Genomic DNA, 22,819 nt, shown 5'->3' with positions numbered 1-22,819 from the left:
ATGATCTAGGTCTTACCCAGGTAATAACACCTCGAGGGTGAGTCGTGATCCCTGCAGCGTGTGTGGAGCCGTGGAGGTCCTTAACTCTTAGCATGGGACTGTCAAGTGGGAAATGTGATTCCTGGAGCAGCGCTATGTCAATTTTATGCCTAGTCAAATACGCCAGCACTTTCCGCAATTTTCTGTGGTTGTTAAGCTCTCTCTCATTCCACATGAGGGCATGTATCGTCAGCTGTGGTGTGATTTGATGTGTCTGTCCATGTGCAGGCTCGGGTAAAGGAGCCGCAAAGCTATTTATATCTGCCATTATAACTGTCTGAGTGAGTGTGCATCGTGAGTCCAACACAGTGTCTACTGCAAAAGTTCAACCAAACAATTTCCCTATCCAGCCCACCCTCCTCCCACACCAGGCAAACCCCAACCAAGCCTGGGCAATAAGTTACCAGCCCACCACTGACAAACTTCAAAACATTCCCCAAATGCAACAAGTCATTAATCATCAAGGGATGTACAACCCCCTCCCTGTTCCCTTAGGCAAAAAATAAATCCCCAAAACAGGGTGTAACACGCGTGGGCGGAGGTAGCATGCACTCATGCAGTGCAAGTGAGCAAACTGTGAAAGTTCAGTTAGTACTTTATCTCCGCACACCACCAGCATCCTCAGATGTGTTTGTGTCCCAATTGTGACAGCGCCAGACCCCTCCGGCACCCCCAATACAAAAAACGCAACAGCGAAGGCCAGTTCGGCCAAGTATCAACCTCCAACCCCACCCCGATATACAATTCTTATCAGATGCATACCGAACATAAAAGGATACAGAGATACATTGCAGACCTTCCAACTTCAGTGACATTTTTAAGTAGCCACACTACATATAACATCAGAAGAATTAAGCTTATCTGTAACAAAGATGTTCACAGAGTTCAGTCTGGGTCGCTCAAGAGTTCGCCCCTGCACCTGCATGGGTACGTATTTCCGTGCTGCGTTGCTTGCCTTTGGACCAGTCTTTCAACAGTTTCTGGAGGGTCTTGGGGTCCGTGAAGATCCTTGACTGACCCTGACGGTTGACACAAAGCCTGGCCGAGTACAACATAGCATAGTCAATATTAAGATCCCGAAGCTGTTTCTTAAAGGGGGCAAAGTGCCTGCGAGCCCCCTGAACACGTAGCGTGAAGTCCGGAAACAGTGAAATCGTGGAGCCCTCATATTGTAGTGGATGTATGGTTCTGGCCACTTTCAGCGCCGCATCGCGGTCCTGGTAGTTAAGTAGCTTAGCTATAATGGGTCTGGGGGTGCGCCCGGAGGAGGGCGTGGACCCAAGGATCTGTCTGCTCTCTCCACCATGAACATCTGAGAAAAAGTGTCGTTGTCAAGGAGAGTGACCAGCAGCTTCTCCACAAACTGTTCCATCTTACCGGTCGGGGTCGATTCTGGCAGTCCCGTGATTCTCAGATTACAGCGTCGGGACCGCGCTTCTAAATCTTCCGTTTTGTCTTGAAGGATCTGCATCACCCTCCCCAGTTGCTTATGTTCAGTGTCATGCGTAGTCTGGGCCTCTTCCACCTCCGTGACTTGACGTTCCGACATATCAAGTCGTTCCGCATGCTTGTCTAACCTTTCCGGCATCCTGTCCATGCGATAGGACAGGGAGTCTATCTTGGTGCCAAGGACCGCAATACTGCTCTGCAAACCCTTTTGCGTAGCTGCAAGCAGGGAGCGGATGTAGCCGTCAGTGGCCTCCTGGGGAGGGACCTGCATTGATTCTGCATCCTCAGTTGTAGCATCTCGTCCCTTAGGCTTTCGCTGTTCAAATGAGATTTTTGGCTGTGCACGGTCTACTTTGCCCATGGCTGTAGTGAGGAGCTGCGTTCGTTAAGCGCAATCCCGTGCTCTCATGAGGGATACTGCTTCTTTGTCGTCCACCCCTCCAGGTCCAGTAGTGCAGGAGTGTTGAAGGAGAGCTCTTTGCTAAGTGCTTAACACAGAGCGCGTCGCTGAGGGCCGATCGCCCACTCCCGATCTCAATAACACTACAGCAATGGCTCCAGGGTCAGCACCACCATAGAGGGGGCAGAGGAGGTCCTCCCCGGCAATCCGCAACAAAGTATGTTTCAAGACCGCAGGTTCTGTGTCAGTTTCCAGATTGGTGCTCCTGACACCCACGCTAGCAGCCACAGCGATGGGGGGAGGGAGGATAGGGGCTCACCGAAGTCGGGCAGAACAGGCCACACCACAAACGAAGTAGCGGACTGGTGGCCTCACAGCTGCAGTCCTTAAATGTTCGCTAATATATCAGCCTCCTATGCATATCGCAGTAGCCGTCACATCCACTTGCCCCTAACTAGCACCTCTCACAGTAAGGGGCGCTTAGACTCTCCACGAGCCATCCACCAGTCCAAGGAAGCCAGTGTAGGCTGGCAGAAGCTTCAGGGCCACAGGTCCGAGCCCCCAGGGCAGACCTCCAAGATGGCGGTTCACACCGCGCTTCCAGCACTATGAGCGGCCTCGCAGATCACCAAGCTGCCAGGACCGCCACCGCTTCTGTCCGCAGTCCGTCACAGCAGCGCTATAGCCTTACCAGCTGCAGGAATCGTGTAGGGCAGGCGCCATGCAAGAAATGTAGCCCCCGTGTGCAGCGGACACAACCGCCCAGGCCGCCAGCACCGTCTCAATCACTGCCAGACACGACGATCCTCCTACATCACAAGGGCAGTGTCTCGCCAGTAGCCAGGGCAGAGCCAGGAGAGCAGCTCCAGATATCCCTGCTGCCGGGAAGTTGGGGGGGCCGAAGTCGATCCCAGACCGCCTGCAGCGTTGTGAGGTCTTCCAGAGCCCACGGCCCCAAGGCCTCTCCCTCGCCTTACGTTACTCCGGGGATCACCACGGTCTACGGTAACCGGAAGGCCAGAGTCCGTAATTGCGGCTTCCAGGCAGCCCGAGGGGTCAGGATGGCTCCTCACGGCACCGGAACACTGGCGCTACATGAGGATGCCCCAGAGGAGCTCGGAACACACTTCATTCGGCGGATAGTTGTAGGATTTATCAGAGGTCGCGCGGAGCTTTTCGCTTAGGCAGCCATCTTCGCCGTGCGCTAGCTCCGCTCCCCCAACCCTGCAGTTTTTAAAACAGTTTCTTCCAATGAATCCAACTTCGCTTGCAATTTTTCATTTAGGAATATTTTAATGCCCTGGTGTTCCATTTTGTTTATTGCCATGAGTTCCAACATTTTTTCTTTATCCAACACTCAGACGACAAATGAATCCAAGCTACCAAAGCCCTTATTCGCTCACCGACGGAACAAGAACATCAAAAATGAGAGGCTTAGGGGTGGGGTGCCGTTAGTGGCATTTCGGGCAAGAGGAAACAGTTTCATTTCTCTCGAAGTGGTCAAGGGGAGGGTCGCAAGGAAATGCAAGAAGATAGGGAGGTGTGCTGGTGATCCCTCCCCAGAGCTATTAAAAGTTCCGGACTCAGGGGAGTAGCCCTCTTTGCCCTCTCGCCTCAGGGGGTTGCTGAAGGGTCGCAGCTGGTGCAATTTTTCTGGAGCGGAATAGCTGGCCCTGCGGCGCTTGCGGCGATCTACACAGGTGAGGGGTCCTCTGGCCGTCCCGTCATTAGTTTTAATACACTTCCCTTGTTTTTTCACTACTATCAGCACTGCGATCCCCACTCACTTTAGGCTCATTTGTGGATTTATTCCTCTTTCCTAGTGCATAATAATTATAGCACAAAGCACTCACGTCTCATACAAGGGCGCTGCCGCCCCTTGAGATCTTGAGATTTTCTTTGGGATGAAAATCCCATGTGATGGGGTTAGTTACCCACGGTGATTGTATGACCATGGTCTAGGAGCTTTCTCCACTACGTACATTAGGTTTACCTCCTTATCGTACACACCACCTTTCTCTCTTTACTATTAGACCCCAGGATTTCTTTTGTGTTATATGTAGTTATATTAAAAGCCTGGCACACAAGCAGGTGTCACGGCGCATACAAGCATGGCACCTTGGGGCGAAGATTGGGGATGCGCACGTTAGTCCAGGGTATGCAGCTAGTAAGTATGCTGAGTGTTCCGTGGAAGCTGGGTATTCTGTGGAAGGGGCAATTTTGGTCCTAGTGTTCGGCCCAGGGGGGTGTGACATGCATGTGGGAATGGACGCTCACAGAGGCAAGGACGCTCAAAAGGGAAAGGAAGGGTCATTGGGCAGTCTTTAACTCTCTTTTATTTTCGTAGAGGGCAGGATGCCGCCAAAGAGGACACGGGGGAAAGGAGGCCCCGGCGACAGCAGAGGATTTTCGATCCCTGGCAGCATTGTGGGAGGTGACGAAGAAAGGCGGCATCGATTGGGCACTGAAGACGTTGTCTCAGGAGGCTGGACAGAGTGCACAGCAGGAGCCTTCCTTGCCAAAGCGCATAAGGCAGACGCCGAATCGTTTTAAGGACGCACATCAGGAGAAGGACAAACAGGTTACAGAATCGTGGACGAACATTACAGGTGAGGCGATGGCGGTGGGCCAGCCTCCCGTATGCACGGACAATAGGCAGGTTTCAAACGCTGCTGCGCTGAAGGGTCTGGCAGAGGGTGTGGTGTCCCCAGTGGGGGGGCTTACACAGAGTGCCGCACCAGCCACAATGCTAGCGCCGGTCGCGGCTAATAATCAACAAAATTCGGCAACTCAGTGGGCAGGGTTGGCGATGACAAGGGCTACCACGCAGGTGACAACAGATACCGTGCAGGTGCCAGCGCCAGTAGTCGCGCAACAAGGTGGCGAGGTGGCTCAGGTGTGGGTCCAGTCAGGGGGAGTACTACAACCGCCTGTGGTAGTTACTACAACGGCTCAAGGACCGGTGAGTACTACAGGGGCTTCGGGGCGGGGGTAGTTGCAGTGGCGCCGGCGGTACCTCCGGCGACGGTTGCGTCAGCGCAGACCCCACTTTCACACAGCCCAGTCCTGTATGGTTCCGCATCACTGGCAGTATCGCCTGCAGCAAGTATAACTTGGCACGTGCCAGCGGAAACCAAGGAGAAGGTTTTTAGGGGTGAATATGTGGACGTTTTCCAGGGGTGAATATGTGGACGTTTTCGATCTGATTAATGCGGGTGTGGTTCCAGGGAAGATCAGAGCAGGCAAAGAAGGTGAATTGAAACAAAAGAAAGTGTGGGTGGAATGGTCTTTAAAGAACTGGGTGACCGGGTTTGCTATTTATGCAGCTATCATGGTAGAGTGGTTCCCAACGCTGGCAGCCCAGTTGATAAGCTACATGTCATTGATTCATGGGGCGGTCTCTGAATTTCAGGGCACGGCCTGGCTGCAATATGATACTAAATTCAGGCAGATGAAGGCTGTGAGGCCCGAAGTGGCATGGGATCAGCGAGAGATCAATATATGGCATGGGGAGTTCTATTCAGCCGCACCAGGCAGCAAGACCATACATTTCTCTCGGGGAGACAGGGGGGCGGGGGATAAGAAGCAAGCGTGCTGGCAGTTCAACAAGAACGATTGTAATAGAGGAGCAGCATGTAGGTTCAAGCACATATGTTCCTTCTGTGGAATGCTCGGGCACCCAGAAAACAAGTGCTACAAAAAAGTGGGGAAACCTAAGGACCAGCGCACACCTGCCAATGCACAACTCAAGGGGTGCCCTGCCCAACCATCATAAGAGCTTGCCTACTCCCATACGCCTGCATGTGTTGGCCCACCTGCTCGCCAGATACGAGAGGCGGGCAGAAGCTCATTTTCTGTATCAAGGGTTTAAATTTGGCTTCCATATCCCGTCTAGTGCCCTGCCCACCACAGTGCCACCACGCAATCAACTCTCAGTGCTAAGAAATCCAGTGGCGACCAGAGAAAAAATTTGTAGAGAGATAGCGCTGGGGAGGGTAGCGGGGCCTTTTCAGCAATTGCCAAGACAGGACTTAGTTTGTTCACCACTGGGCCTGGTACCAAAGAAGGAGGTGGGGAAATATCGCCTGATACATAACCTATCCAGTCCACCAGGGTTGTCAGTCAATGAGGGGTTGGATCCAGAATTGCGTGCAGTGCGCTACACCACGTTTGACACCGCTATTCATAAATTACAGAGGTTAGGCGAGGGCGCGTTGATGGCCAAATTGGATATTGAGTCCGCTTTTCGCCTCTTGCCGGTACACCCAGAAGACACTAGGTTGCTAGGTTTCACGTTTGATGGCAATTTCTTTATGGACTTATGTATGCCTATGGGGTGTTCCATTGCGTGTGCGGTTTTTGAAACATTTAGTCATTTTTTGGAATGGGCAGTGCGGGGTGTTGTGGCAACGCAAAATGTGGTGCATTACTTGGATGATTTCTTGTTTATAGGTCCTCCTAACTCGTCAACTTGTCAGGAGACCTTGCTGGGCTTCCAGCGAATAGCGGAGGCATTGGGGTGCCGCTGGCGGAGGAGAAAACGGAGGGGCCAGCGACCCGCATAACTTTCTTGGGCATTGAGATAGACTCAGTGGAGGGAGTGTGCAGGCTTCCACAAGACAAAATAAGGGCTTTTCAGGCATCAGTAGATGAGTGCTTAGGGGCACGTAAAGTGACTTTGCATCATTTGCAGGTGTTGGTGGGGCAACTCAATTTCGCATTGCTGGTGATACCCATGGGCAGGGTCTTTTCGAGGAATATAGCCAGGGCTATGTCCGGTTTAAGGGCGAAACATCACCACACTAGGCTATCAGTGGAAGTGAAAGACGACTTGGTCACGTGGAGAGATTTCTTGGAGCATTTTAATGGGTCGGTTATTTGGCACCAACCAGCACAAGCAAACGGTGAGCTACAGCTTTACACGGATGCAGCAGGCAGGGTCGGTTTCGGAGCAGTGCTAGGATCAAGGTGGTGTATGCAGCATTGGCCAGCAGAGTGGGTCAGGACGGGGTTGGTCCGCAATATCACTTTCTTGGAGTTATTTCCCATTATTGTGGCTCTGCCTGTGTGGGGGGATTTGCTGGAAAACAAGCGCATTTTGTTTTGGTCGGACAGTATGTCGGTAGTTATGGCAGTGAATAGTCAAAAGGCGAAATGTCCATGGGTACTCCGTTTGCTAAAAGAATTGGTGCAGGGCTGTCTCAGGCGTAATGTGTATTTTACAGCCAAACATGTACCAGGTGTTGATAACACGGTAGCTGACGCCTTGTCTCGTTTTAAGTTGACAGAATTCAGAGCGCGATGGCCGCAAGCAGACGATCAGATGACGGCCTTCCCGGAAAGCCTGTGGAAGCTTGGTGCCCCATTGCTCCCGACCTGATAGCGGCTTCAGTTGCACCCAAGTCTAAGTGTATGTATGAGAAGGCATGGCAGGTTTACTTAACAGTCACAAAGGGAGCAGGGTGTGTGGAGGAATTCACAATGCAGAGAGTGCTGTTGTTCATAGTTCGTCAGAGAGAGAACGGATGGTCGTTGTCGCTGGTTAGGAGGCAGTTGTCGGCAATTGCCTTCTTTGCGGGATTAAAAGGGGTGACGGATCTCACTAAGGACATCCGAGTCAGACGGGCTATAAAAGGCTGGGAGCGACTGGATCCAGGGGTGAAGGATAACAGGAGACCCATAGATGCCAGAAGGCTGGTAAATATCTTGGGAGTGTTACCACAGGTGTGTGTGTCAGCATACGAAGTGCACCTGCTAAGTTTAGCATATTCTTTAGCCTTCTTTGGGGCATTCCGGATATCTGAGCTTATACCAGGCTCTAAGGCGGACATAAAAGGGGGAATATTTATGGGTGATGTGGTGGTGGCCGCGGATTTACTGCAGGTTAGAGTGAGGAGGTCAAAAACGGACCCTCTGGGGAAAGGCGTGTGGGTCCAGCTAAGAGCAGTACAGGGGGCATGTTATTGCCCGGTGGTGTTGGTAGAGAAGTTCTTGCAGATGAGGCCTGGGGGCAGAGATGATAGGCTCCTTCTGCATGCGGATGGAATGCCGCTGACAAGATTTCAGTTCACGCGGTTATGTAGACTCGCTCTAGGCCTGTTGGGCGAAGAGACTGCTAATTTCACATCACATTCATTCAGAATTGGGGCGGCCACAACAGCAGCGAATTTAGGACTCTCATCAGAAACAATCAAGAGAGTGGGCAGATGGAATTCATCTTGTTTTGAGCGTTATGTTCGACCGCAGTTGGTGTAGGCAGGGGTCTAGTTTCGGCATTTTGGTACTGATGCTCCTCTCCTTTTTCTCTCTATTTGTTTCTTGGACTTCATGCAGTGGTTGCAAGTCAGTGGACGCAGGTATGCTGGTGTGGAGACTCAGTCATACAAAGAGCAGGGCAATGGTTCAGCACGTCCGGGGAAGAGAGAACACAAAGGGCCATGTGAGTCAATCATATTTGGATGGGGACTGACGGGCAACGTTTGGAGGAGGTCACAGCCCATTTGCAGAGTGCGCTTGACAAGGGTATGCCCATTCCAGACGTGCTGGTGATTCACTCGGGAGGTGAAAGCATGATTCCAGGTGGCAGGAGGGGGGTGAAGGAGTCGCTGTTTTCTACATTCTCATGGGTAAGGAGGGTCTTACCAGACACCACCATATTTTGGTCAGAGGTGCTCACGCGGAGGGTCTGGGGTGGCGACGTGCCATCAGCCGCGGTGAACACGTCCGTGAGGAAACTGAATAGGGAGGTGGCAAAACTGTTGAGAGGTTTGCAGATACGTTCCATTAGGCATAGCTTGCTGCAGGCATTAAACACTGAATTGTATCGGGAAGATGGGTTGCATTTGTCTAAGACAGGGTTGGAATTGTTCGTCCAAACCATTTTGGGGGCCATCGCGTTACAGCTAGAAGGGAAGCAGGGCCATAGTGTTACATCTGGAAAGTGAAGCAGCGGTTGGGGGAGGGCGAGAGCACCAGTTGGCTCCTCGTCCTGTGGCGGGGTGCCGGGCAAGAGAGAAAGGGCGGGGACTTCTTTTGGCAAAATGGGCTGACCCTGCAATATGCAGGTAGTCATTGGGGCTCATGGGCTGGCGGGAGAGGGGGCCGTCCTGCTGGTGGCCCTGGACTCTCCGGCCCTACCCTAGTAGCCGGTGCTTGGAGGAAGCAAGATGGAGAGAGCGGTTGTGCAGGAAGGCGCTAAGCAGTGCTCTGTTGGTCGCGTCTAAAGAGTGGACGACGGATAGTTACCTCAAATGGAAGTAGTGGAAAAGGGGTTGGGTTGTGGCCTGCTGGTACAACACCCCTCTAGAGTGGATCTAGTGATGCCGATTTGTATATACATGGTAACCTGGGGCGCACTGTATACGGCGCCATCTTATGTTCAGTAATGTGTGATGGTTTTGATTTAATAAAAGTTGGTAAAAATGTTGAAGGTTTATCAACAAATAAAGATGGTGTTATTAGTCAAATAATAAAAGCTACGCAGTGAACACCAATCACTTGTAAAGTGTTTTGTGGGGGGAAAAGGGGGTATAAAGGTTTTGAGGACGAATTGCACGTTATATACCCACTATGAAAGGCACCCCCCGCGCTTAGGGGTGGGGTGCCGTTAGTGGCATTTCGGGCAAGAGGAAACAGTTTTGCTTCTCTCGAAGTGGTCAAGGGGAGGGTCGCAAGGAAATGCGAGAAGATAGGGAGGTGCGCTGGTGATCCCTCCCCGAAGCTATTAAAAGTTCCGGACACAGGGGAGTAGCCCTCTTTGTCCTCTCGCCTCAGGGGGTTGCTGGAGGGTCACAGCTCGTGCAGTTTTTCCCACACACCCATCCCAAAGTTAATGGTAGAGTTGGCGGGGTCCCGGGTAAGAGAGAAAGGGCGGGGACTTCTTTTGGCAAAAATGGGCTGACCCTGCAATATGCAGGTAGTCATTGGGGCTCATGGGCTGGCGGGAGAGGGGGCTATCCTGCTGGTAGCCCTGGACTCTCCGGCCCTACCCTAGTAGCCGGTGCTTGGCGGAAGCAAGATGGAGAGAGCGGTTGTGCAGGAAGGCGCAAGCAGTGCTCTGTTGGTCGCGTCGAATCTGGCTCGTGGACGTCGTCGACGCCTCCTGGACCTCGTGGCTGAAGAGTCAAGACACCCATCAACTCACCTGAAGCACCCGACATCTGTGGGCATTGGTCCATCCTGCCCTAGGTCACTGGCAAGTGACCCAGACTCTGTCCCCTCTGCTTTCAGGTTCCTTACATCCTAGATCCAGGCTTGGATCTCTCCGGACACTTCTCCTCTTCACGGCAGCAGCAGTTTTTTGCAGGCTTCCATTGAAATCGACGACGCGACCCGACACCGAAAGACACCTATGCACCTGTCTTCCCTGGGTGAGGTAACTAGAGTGCTCCGGTACTCTCGTGGGTGCTAGCCCTAGAACTACCTAAGTCCAAGAGGGTTTGGTCCTGACTCGATTAGAAGTGTCTCTAATCTTTAAAATTCCAACCGTGACATTCCCCAGAGAAGATAATAGGAACCCGCGGTTGGGTTTCCACAGTGCATACAAAACCCGTGGGTCCCCTGTGTCACTACCTTGGGTGGTTCCTTGGGATCCCAGTGATTCTAGAGGCAATAGGCCTAGTGCCTACTACAGTCATGGTTCTTATATCACTTTTTTAGTATATGGTTTGGTACGCCCCTAGGGCTCAAACGTGTATTTGTGCTTTTACTGATGCTTAATCACTTGTAACTTTATTGCTTTGAACTCCAGTCTCATAAAGAGACTAGAGGGGTGTGTTTAACTCTAAATACATATATTTTGAATATATACCTGGTGTGGTTGTCTTTTCATTTGATCATTCAAGAGATTATAGACTGGTAAAACAAGCTGCTTTACATTCCTTCAAGACTTGGCCTGAAGGCTGCTCTCCATAGCTACCACTAGGATAGCTTTCATAAAAGGTTGTCTTTAACCATTCACCATAAGGGGTTGTTTGGACTGATACAAGGTGCACACTAGAACTAGTGGACAGCATATATCAGGCCACCTTCTCACAAACCCTTCTTGCAGAAGACGTGTGGTGCTGTGTTAGCTGGGGCCAGTTGTAGCTTGTTTCTCTCCTCCGTGTACCACTGTGACCATGGCCGCCTGCTTCGGGACTTCCCTCCTACACAGTTGTCTTTTGCTGCTTTTTGGTATGTGTTGTCACCTCCGTAGGTTGCTATTCAGGGCCAGGTCCTGCACTTTCTCACCGGTTTAGACCGATGAACCCGAGCTCAACAGGGGGCAGTAAAGTTGGGAGTTGCAGGGTGATAAACATACTCCATGTCTGTTCTGGTTATTGTCTCCGCAGATGTACCCTGAAAGGTAGGCCTTTTGTTGAATGCACGGGAGAGCGACTTGCCCAGGTGCACTGTTGGCTCCCAGCCAGCGCTGGAGAAAGCGCAGCTGCTCTGCGGGAAGGGTCGAAGCTCATCATTCTGTGCTCCGGTTTTTTAGGTCTCGCTGAGCCCAGCGCATGCACTGGCTCGGAGAGAGATTTTGTAAGGGACTTTTCAGAGTCCTACCGCTGGCATAGAGCTACAGTGCACAAGGCGTGCACACGCGCAAAGCAGCCATATGGCTTTACGTCGCTCTCCCTCATAGCCTCCTCTCCGCCCCCTTCCCTGCAGCAGATTTAGGGCATGATATTTAAGCAACTAAAACAAAATCACATTGGAAGAAACCTGTCCAGTTTCTCGTAACTAGTGTTTATCTTTTTACTTTTTGGTTTGTGAGTTACCTCATTTCTCTTCCAATATTTGCGCTTGATCCATCCAAACAAGTTACAAATATTTACAGTGCTGATGAACGCATTCGAATGACTGGCTTTTGGAATTCCGTTATTTTATTTCCTTGCTGTCAACTTTCAATATTCCTTGCTAAAAACAAAAATATATATTATGCATGCCTTCCCCCCTCCCCGAGACACACAGGCCCTCAAATGTTCTTGCTGCAAGTTTCACCAATTCCCAGCTTAAGCGAATGCTGCCATCTCATGGACATTTCCTGTAAAACAGCTAATGCTACACAGCTGATGTCCAAAGAGTCACCCATGCTCCTCCATTTCCCGTCTATTTTGACTTCCCTCTTGAGCCTTACCCAGGAGTTCATTTTTATCTACTAATGTGGAGACATACTGCACCTGTTGCACAGTGCTGTTATACCTGAATTGCACAGCTGAATGCCATTTTGTTACGAATGGTAAGTGAACTGAGTTTTTGTCTTACACTTCTCTATTTTTTTGCCTATATATATGACTTTACTCTGCAGCCACTTGGGCGGCATGTAGTACTAGCGGAACTCATGCAGTGAAAAGCAGCAGCGTGCTAACACCGCCATTGCATTGAGGCGCTAACACAGGTGCTCCCTTGGAAAAATAAGAGGAGCACTGCTGCGTTGAAAAGCACTGGAGCTCTAACAGAACTATTGCAGCGGATCTCTGTCAATACGTCTCCCTCCTGACAGTGGGATTGAGCAGAGTCGGACTGGGACAGGAAATGGGCCCAGGCACCAAAGTAAAAGTGGTCCCATTAGTGAAGTAGATTGGTTTGAAAGGGCCCATGTTTGCAAATTGGGGCCGTTTTGACTTTGTAATGACAGGTTGTATGGAAGACTGAATTTAGGTGACCTTGCTGCAGGCAATGCTTGTTTTTATTATCTGTTCATCAGTAAACACTAGCCCATGAGGCCATAAAACAGGCACACTGCCAAAACACAGCCCTCACTAACCTGTCAGGCCAGCCCTTCGGGCATTGCCTGATTGCCCTACATTCCAGTCCGAACCTGGGACTGATCACTAAGCGCCCTGCCAAAACATCTCCCCGTTGCTGTCCATCTAGCCAGTCGTGCACATAAAGCCAAATACTCTCAGCAAGCTCCATTACGTCATGCACACGTCCCAGCTGAGCTATAGTTTGTCAGGTAGATTTCTAGCATTTGGGAACATCTTAGCTAGTCAGCAGCACTATAGGGGCTGCTTTACAGATGGGGTGCACTCTTCCGCATCCTTAAATGCGTGCGCCGGGCTCGGACCAGGACTCTCTACCCTATTACAGTGTGAGCGCACACCTGCACTGTAAACCGCGGATTAGTGAAAGGCGGGGTTGAAAGGGTGATTGAAGCCATAGGTCTGCCTTTCAATGCCAGTGGCCAGATGCTTTATCCAACCTGCACCTCATGCGACCAATCTACTGGTGATTGCAGCCCAAAGTCCTCAACCAAAGGTTTCCTCTGAGAATCTGGAAAATAATAAACATGGGGACTCTGTGTTTCCTATTGCTTGCATATAAGCACCAGAGCAACTGTCCGCCACAATTTTCCACCTGTGGAAGGGTTCATTTCCAGATGTCCCCTTATATCCGTGTCCTCATTCCTGGAAGTATCCACTCTGCTTCAGAAAGCAGTTTTGAGGTCATACTGCAATTATTTCACACCCTTCTACCCGATTTTTTGTGTGTGTACACAGTGCCTTAATATCTCACAAGTACTGCATAACTACACAGCTTTGTTACCTTGTGCACCTGTAGTGATAGAGAAGAAACAGACTTTTAATTTAGCGATCAATCGCAATCCTAGAACGTTGGTTCTGTCCTCTGTAAGTATCTCAAGTTAGCCGCCTATGGATATCCACAACTCAACCAGTTTCTCTCTGGGCTTTAAGCACAGTTTTAGGACCAAGGCCTTTCAGCTGTCTTAAAATGATAGTACAATCAGTAGATGTGAGTTTACCTAAAATGCTTATCTTTTTTATGCAGTTCTATTTTTTAACGACGTACCTATTAGTTTACATTTTTCCAAAGTTTTTCATGATGTCATTCTGACCTTCTTGATGATAAATTTAAAGGACGAGCTGTTAACCTTTTTAGTTTCTGATTAGACAAGCATGTCATAAACATGGTTCCATGTTTAACAGTGTTCAGTTAGGTTCTTTTCCAAAGAAGACAGCTCTATGAATTGGAACAACCCAACTAAAAAACCGAGAAGTTGGGACACTGCGCAGTTATAATATACTGCATTTTGTTGGTTATTTTTTTTTTTTGTCCTCATCTGCCTCACAGGTTTTAATATGCAATCTTGTAGGTTTACACACATTTTGCTGCCTCAGTTACTATGACTGGTTGGGGCAGTAGTGGACCGGAGAGCTCACCCCTCAGCAGTAATGTTTCAACCAAAATTGATTGCTAATATAGAACCAAACAGGGGTTGCTAGAATCCACACACGGCATTAATAATAGTACCTGGAAATGGCTATCCCCCAAAATGGGATTGATGGCTTAATCATTGGACCTGGGGAAAAAAAAAAAAACAGATACTCAATGGACCCAATTCAGAAGATGCCAAAAAGATCTTTTATCCGGATTACCGGTTCTAGCCATGTCCAACTTAGAAACCAGCAAAGTAGAAGCATACCAGTCATTGATAGAAGGAGATGAAGAATCCTTCCACCTCCTGCATATCTCCCTCCTGGCAAGCAGTATGGCATAGAAGATAAGCTTTTTTGCCAAGGAAGGGACCCCTTGGTAGCAACGAAATATTACTGATGTAAGGTCCAGGGTAATATTAATGCCAACAGAAAGTGAAAGAGTCTTACTAATGGCTTCCCAGAATAAGGACAAATGCGGGCACTCAAAGAACATGTGAATGTCAGAAGCAGCCACCAAACCACATTTCGCGCAAGCCACACTACTCCCCACGGTAAATTTGGAAAGACAAAGGGGTGAATAGTATGCTCGATGAATGGTGAAAATGTGGTTCCTGCGTAACCATGCAGGTTTGACAATGTCCCACATCAACATACAAGACGAATTCCAAAGATGTTGTAAATCGGGATTGGTGACATGCAAGGACCAAAGCTCCTCTGGCAATGAAAATATTCCATCCATTTCCTCCAGGATTAGATTATACCACAGTGAAATTTCCTTCTTGGCAGGCAGTTTATCTGCCAAAAGCGTTATAAGATAGCTGTACACACCCAAGGGATATTTACCACCATGTGGAGGTTGAACAGAATATGCACGAGCCCAACTCGATATTTGAAGATACTTAAGCCTGGAGAAGTTGAGACCAATTTTAGTGCAAAGAAATTCCCAGGGTAACAAGTCCCCGTCAACAAATAGGTCACCCCACTCCTCCAGTCCAGCTTCTCTCATAGACATAGCTAGTGCATCCCCTAACCAAGTTGGACCATCAGGGAGATCCCACAGCGGTGTCCTGCTTCCATAGTACCCGACTTTAATGGCCTTAGTCATCTGAGCCCATATTCTAGCCATACCCCTTAAAATTTTCAATTTAATTTTTTTGAAAAACTTGGAGTTTCCAAATTTGAAAAGAAACCCTGACTGGCTTACCCCTTCTACCTCCAATAACATAGAATAAATAAACCCCACTCCATAACCTACTGGACTCTTTAATAGGATCCTAGCGTGAGATAGCTGGAAGGCCCAGGCATAAGCCTGGAGATCAGGGGCAGCGAGCCCACCTTTTTCCCTACGCCTCCTTATTTTTTTCCAGGAGATTCTTGGAAGATGTTTATTCCAGATAAAGGTACTAATATCAGACTGAAATTTTCTGATAGAGGCGGGGCCAAAATATAAGGGTATTGTATTAAACAAAAAAGAAACTTTGGGCAAAATGGACATTTTAACAAGGTTGACCCTACCCAGGAGGGAGAGCGGAAGATGGGCCCAGGTTTGGAGCAGCTTACGACATTCTTTTGCAACTTTTGAAAAGTTAATAATAGTAATCTGATCGAGGTCAGCTACAATATCCAAACCTAGATACCTCAACTTACTCCCCGGCCGGATTTCAGAATTAAAGGTACTTTGGTCAATATTCCAGGTCATCATCTCGGTCTTTAAAGAATTAATTTCATAGCCGGAGACCCTCCCGAACTCCGAAGCCAACTTAAATATTGCTGGGAGGGCCTCATGTGGTTCAGAGGTAAATATAAGAATATCGCCGGCATAGAGGGCCACCTCTCTCTCCCAACCCCTGTATGCAAATGCCTTGATGTTAACACTATCCCTCAAAATCTGGGCAAAAGGTTCAGCGTATAGATCAAACAGGAGTGGGGAGAGAGGGCAACCCTGTCTGGTGCCCCTCGAGATATCAAATGGGTCAGATAAAATACCGTTAACCAATACACGGGCACTAGGGTTCCGATAAAGAAGACCAATCGCCTGATGAAATCTACCCCCCACGCCAAATTTTGCCAAGGGCTCCAACAGATACAACCAATTGACTCTGTCGAAGGCCTTGGTGGCGTCCAGCGTGAGAACCGCCAAGGGCAGAGACCTCAAACATGCCATATCTATTGATCCAATCAAATCAAAAGTCAATTCAAAAAGCTGTCGAACCTTAATAAATCCTTTCTGATCAGTGTGTAAAATAGTGGGAGCGACTAGAGCAAATCTCTTTGCAAGAATGGAGGCAAAGATCTTATAGTCTCCATTCAAAATAGAAATTGGTCTATAAGAACCATAGTCTGTTGGGGACTTCCCTGGTTTCAAAATTACAGTTATAGATGCGTTATCCCATGACACGGGTGGTCGCACTCCATCCAGCAAAATCTGATTAAACAGTGTGGACAGGAAGGGGACAAGTTCCTGCTCCAAAGTTCTATTTATTTCAGCAGGCAGGCCATCGGGCCCAGACGCCTTTCCTTTCTTGGCATCCTGGATGGCTTTCCTTACCTCTTCTTCCAAGATTTCACTATCTAGCATTACTGACTGATCAGCCGAAAGACTTGGTAGATCTATTTTCCTAAGCCAATCGTTGATAGTAGCAGTATCCAATTTCTTATCTTCATGGTAGATAGCTTGATGGTAGTCTCTAAATGCTGCTCTAATATCTGTATCTGAAGAAAGAGGGACGTTATGGACATTGATCTGGTTAATGTTATTACGGACCTGATCAGTTTTTGCTTTCCATGCCAATAACTTACCAGCACCTTCTCCATACTGGAAATGTGCGATTTTACTGGCCTCCCATCTTTCCTGAAGCCGCCGGTTGAGAATCAAAGTCAGTTGGCCCCTTAGAGTAAGTAGTTTAGCCCGCAGAGGTGTTAAGACATCATCTGTGGACGCTAAGTTGGCATCAATATCAATCTGCGTCTTAGACAACTCCGCCTCCACTGATGCAATGGCTTCTCTGTATTCCCTTCTTCTATATGACACCTTGCCTGTAATAAGGCCTCTCAAAAAGGCTTTAAGTGAGTCCCAGACCACACCGGGTCCAGCAGAACCCACATTTGCCTCTAAGAAAGACCCCACCTCAGTTTTTAGAAAGGTGACATCTTCAGGATGAGAAAGTAAAGTGCGGTCAAAAGACCAAGACCTTACCACGGCAGAAGTAGGTACCATAAGTTCCAGGAATACAGCAGAGTGGTCGGATAAGTGAAGCGGGAGATATCGAATGTCCTTAACAGCGTCAATTAAGCTATGGTTGATTAATATAAAATCTATCCTGGACTGATGATTATATTTATAATTTCTAAAAGAGACCCCCTGCTGCTGCACGACCCTTAATCTCCAAATGTCCACATATCCGTACTGTTTCATTACATCCAACAGGAAGGATCTTGATTTGGAAGGGACACGAGATCTACTGTTATGAGATTTGTCCAGAATTGGATCTAAAACGATGTTGAAATCACCAGCTAATATCACTGGTTCCGGAAAGGACAAAAGAAGGATCGTCAAGATTGGGGCCGTAATATCCAACCACTGTAAAACGAGCACCCAAAATTGCTAGAGAGGCAATAACCCATCTCCCCGCAGGGTCAACCTTGAAATCTAGTACCCTGGCCCCAAGATGCTTTTTGAAAATCAATGACACACCTCGGGAGGTCATGGATTGAAAGGTCGATATTGTGGAATCAATCCATTTATTCCCTTTAACCAAAGTGTCGATTTCAGACTGGATCAAATGTGTCTCTTGGAGAATGATGACCTGGGCATCTGAATCCCGGAGGTACTGCATCAATGTTATAGCCCTAGGTTTAGTACGGAGCCCATTGATGTTCCAAGACATAATCTTTAAACTAGCCATCCCCACTGATCCAGAGCACAGCCAGCCTTGCCTTTATAAAACGACCAAATATAAACCGACCCACCTCCATGAGAAAATTTGCAGTACAATATGAAAACAGGACTAACAAAAATAGTAAAAAATATAAGAGAGTTGGCTGATGAGAAATTTTATAAATTTTGCCCTTGAATCCCCCCCCCCCCCGTGGAGAACCCGTGGTGTATCTAACCGGATCGAGTCCAGTAGATGGCACCCCTACCTCAGGCTCCCGATACTCCCCGCCCGAAACCCAAGGCCTGGGAAATAAAATGAAGAAAAAACAGTGTTCCCACCTTAAGTGATACCATGTATATTGTATAGGTAAATAAAAATAAAAACAATAAAAAACCTCAATTATTTCTCTCCTTTTTTATTTTTATTTTTTTCCTTTCCTTTTCCTTTCCCTTTTCTTCTTTATTCTTCTTTTTTTTCTTTTGCAAAAATGACTACATTTGCTATCCTTAGTGTTGTGTTTTTTTTCTTTCTTTTTTTCCCATTCACCTTTTAAAAAAAGTTCTCTTTTTTTTTTCTCCTTCTTCTTTCTTTTCCTTCCCTTCCCCCATTATCATTTACTGGAATAATAGATTCCAATATAGTACAATACCTACAGGCGAGCACGACAGCTATAAGAAGCCAAAACAATTAGGTGCTATTATTTACCAGATGACTTGTTACCTATGTCCAGAAGGAGTTCATCGGCAACTTGAACTGACCTAATGTTTACCATCTTGTTATTATACATGACCCTCAGCGAAGCCGGGAACAACAATAGAGCTGAAGCACCCAGCTTCCTGAAGGCCTCCAGCCGCCTCCCGAACTCCCATTGCTTCTCCAGCGTGACCCTAGATAGATCAGACCTGATAAGGAAAGTAAACCCCTTACCTGGTAGGGTCTTCTGTTTAAGAGCCATGTTAAGGATCTGCTCTTTAAGGGTGTACGTATGAAAGTTAACAAGGATTTTACGTGGTTTTGGCCTTTGGAGGTTCTGTCTAAAGGGTTCCCTATGAACCCTCTGAATATCAGTTGCTACCTGCTCCAGAGATTGATCCAAGCATAATGCTTCTTTCAACAAGTGGACAACAAACTGCTTAATATCAGAGCCCTCAGATCCCTCTGGGACATTAAGGATACGAATGTTACTTCTTCTTGCGTTGTTTTCCAAAATCTCCATCCTGTCTAACAGGGCCTGGTCCTCTCTTTTAAGTTTGATAATTTCCTCTTCTGCTTTATCTAGATGTACTGACATTGTAGCTAGCTTTCCTTCCAAGACTCCTGTCCTTGTTGCCAGCCCATCAATCTTGTTATCTAATGACTGGCAATAATCCCGGATCTCCGTCTGCATAGCTGAAGATTGCTCGAACCCCCTTTTTATGTCCCGAGACAAGGTAGTGAACATCACAAACAAAGAAGCTGCCGAGATATTTGCCGATAATTCTTCTCTGCCACAAGATAAAGTAGAAGACACAGGCACAGGCACTTCCATGGGAAACTCCATGGGTAACGCCAATACACTGGCCCCCCAAGAACCCTGGCCCGTCAGGACTACGGGAAGCAGGGTAACTAAGGGCCCCCTCCCTAGCTTCTGCTATGTCGCTCCTCACATCAGGAGTAACAGGTATTGCCCAGTCGCCACCCTCGACACCAAGAGAAACTCCAATCGTGGGTATACTTGTAAGTGGGGAGGCCACTGAGACTACTGTGACCGATGAGGCAGCTGGGACTACTGGTGCCAGCTCCCCCACGGTCACCCCGGAATCCCCACGAGCCAAAAGGGCAGGTGAGAGATCTAAAGGAGGGGGGACTACAAGAGATGGGGCTAAGGTAGGAAAGATCGCTGGAACAGAGTCCTTTGGTGCGGTCATTGCCTGTGATTTGACGAGGTGCAGAACCTGTGGGACAACTTTAAAATATGAGCGAAGAGATGGTGTAAATTTAGGCGCAGCTTCAGCTCCTGCAGTTAAATTACGTGTTGCTTTCCCTCTGGTTCCCTTAGATTTCACCTCAGTGGATAGATAGGAAGAGGCTCCCTTATCTCTTTGGGGCGAAGTGGTGGCGCTGAATGAGTTGGAACTAGGGACAAGCTCCCTCGTATGTAGTCTAGCCGGCGCCTTACCTCTTCTTCGGCCACTTTTCCCACCTCTCCCACCTCTCCCCTTACCTCTGGGCACTTGATGGTATTGAAAATTCAAACCTTCCGAGTCATTTGATACCCCACAGGAAGGTAGTTCTGAGTCTGACACTCGTGCCTTCTTGTCGCTGCCGCTACGCCCGTTCGTTTCCGTTGTGTCTTCCTCTGTATTCACCACTGTATCCTGAGCAGTCACTCCCAAATTCCGAATGATGGCATCCTCAGTACACACAGCACGCAACAAACTGCGTGCTCTCCTGCCGCGCCGCAGCTCCAGGGCGGCCGAAAACCACGACCACCGGAGCAGTGGATTGCTGTTGGAAACGAGAGAGCCTAGGCAAACAGCGACATCCACCGCGCCTCCAGGAATGCCGAGGACGCCACCGGCAGAACCACTGCCGCCGAAGGTACGTGTCATGGAAAGGGAGAACAGACCCAGGTCGAGAGGAGGAAAGAGTTCCCACTGCACGGGCGTCAGCCTCCAACCTTGCAACCTGCTACATGTCAAGAAGCCGAAGAGGCTCCAAAAACGCCACAACGCCAAAAACACCCCAAAACGAGAAAACCGAGGACTCAAGGAGAAAAGCAGAGGCAAAAAACCGCACCGATGTCCGCCATCAGGGGCTCAGACAGGGCAGACGGGAGCCTGACTCACGGAGCACCACGGCAGATCAGCTGTCTGCCGCCATGTTCTCCTCCCCATAATATACTGCATTTTGTTGTTTGATAGTATTCACTTTGAACCAACCGCAGCTTGACCAGATACATCTGATTTGCCTGCTTCACTGTGCGTGAAAGCATTTGGCCAGCAACAAAAGGCTCCAATGTAATGATCGTGCACATTGGTAAATTACTGGCGGAATATGTTATAGTCGTTGCCAGGGGCTATATCAGTTGATAAGGGCCCATAGTCTGAGTTACAGCCCCACGCCTCAAGTGATGGCCAAATAAAAGGGTAAGAGCCTTTAGCAACTGGTATTGCCCTAATCAGAAAGGTTAAAATGCTGTTGTAATATTCTACCCACTAAGAGTAAGAGAGAAACAGAAATAAATGTCGCTAGAATCGGATATCCTTAAAAAACACAAGACAAGAGGTGTTTGTCTAGGCAGGAACAGTTTGTTTAATTAAACTGTTCGACTGGAAGGACAGTTACACGTGTTGCACGGCGTCTGCCACTTCATCGGGGTTGTAATAGAAACAAGCATTGGCATAGCCAATAGGTCTCGCCTTTGGGACCTTGTAAGTGTTTAGCCATGCAAAAGTTGATGTTGTTGCACCAAGGATATTGTGTTGCATAACTAAATACTTATAAGGTCCCAAAAGCGAGACCTATTGGCTATGCTAATGCTTGTCTACCTCTATTGCCCGTTATGTTTATATTAGAAATATGGTTTTTTTAAGTTGGAATTTGTTTCATGATTAACATGAAGCTGACCTGGTGTTTTTAGTTATCACGTTTTTTTCCATTAGTTGTAGAGTTCTAACTAGTTTAGCCTTTTCCCTTTGATATTTGGTTCTTGAAGTTTTTCTTTTTCAATTCTATATTTCCCCCTGTACCTTGTAGAATGAAAAGTGGGTGGGGAATGTGCCTGGCTGAATTGAGCATAACTAACTGCCTTTTGCATCGTGCGGACCTGTGTGCTCCTGAACATGGGTCCTCGCATATTGGTTCGCAGCTCTGGCTTTCTGATGCATTCCAAAAGAAAGTTTGCAAAGGATCTGTTTCTAAACTCATGGTAAACTCATTCATTCCAGTAAACTAGCTTGTGGAAGTTGGTGTTTCTCTTTTAGAGGACAAGTACGCGCTACCCAAAATCTCTTATTTACCTTGTTTTAGTGCCGACCCACTTAGCTCTGCAGGGTGAAACATAACATGCTTTAAAAGTTGGTAATTACTTATGTATTGCTGTAGGCGCTACATTATCACCAGAGTACGAAATACGTGGTATTCAGCCGGATCCCAGAACTGCCAGGTGTTGGTGAGCCGGCCCAGTAAAATGTGCTGAATTTGCCCCAATGTAATTTGCCGACACTGGGACGACTTTAGCAGCGCCAGCAGGGTGTCTACTTTTCTTTTGATACAAAGACATAATTTAAGGGTCTTAATTTCTCTTTTTGTTGGGGACTCAACCTTGCGGGGAAATGTCTGGAGGAGGCCCAACTCTAAGATTTGGGAACTTGGAGTGCCATTAAGAATTAGATAAGTAGAGCTGTCTAGAGAGGAAGAGGAGGGGAGGGGACTTCAGTGAGGAATCTGCGGTAAGACAGAGAATCAACCAGAAAAAGTATTACTGAAGCTTGGTAAACTTTGCCTTTTGATGGATACTTCTAATCATAGATTCCTCACCTTGTGAATAGATACCAAAGCAGTAACTCCTCAGGTGGTGGGTCTGTGGAAGGACTCAGATCCAGAAATATTGCATGAAACAATAGGTGAAGTGACCTTCCCACCAGCCGCTAGAGTGACTTGAGCCCGGTTTTCCTGATCTTTTTCAGAACTCTGGGCAGAATAGGCAGTGTGTCTGAAGTCTGGGTAAGCTGGATGGTCTTATACGGTTGCTTGCTGCCAACCATATCTACTGTCAGGCTCTCACTCCTAGTTTTAACTGTGTAGTTCTAGAGGTTTAAACCTATGTGCTCCCCCGCTCCCACTTTTTAGGTCGAGCCTAGCGGCAGTGCACATGCGCCACTCGCTTTGCAAGGCATGCTGTATTG

This window comes from Triturus cristatus, chromosome 5_1 (assembly GCF_964204655.1).
Source record: "Triturus cristatus chromosome 5_1, aTriCri1.1, whole genome shotgun sequence".
NCBI lineage: Eukaryota > Metazoa > Chordata > Amphibia > Caudata > Salamandridae > Triturus > Triturus cristatus.
The sequence above is the reverse complement of the archived record's forward strand: the minus strand, read 5'-3'. Positions refer to the sequence as shown.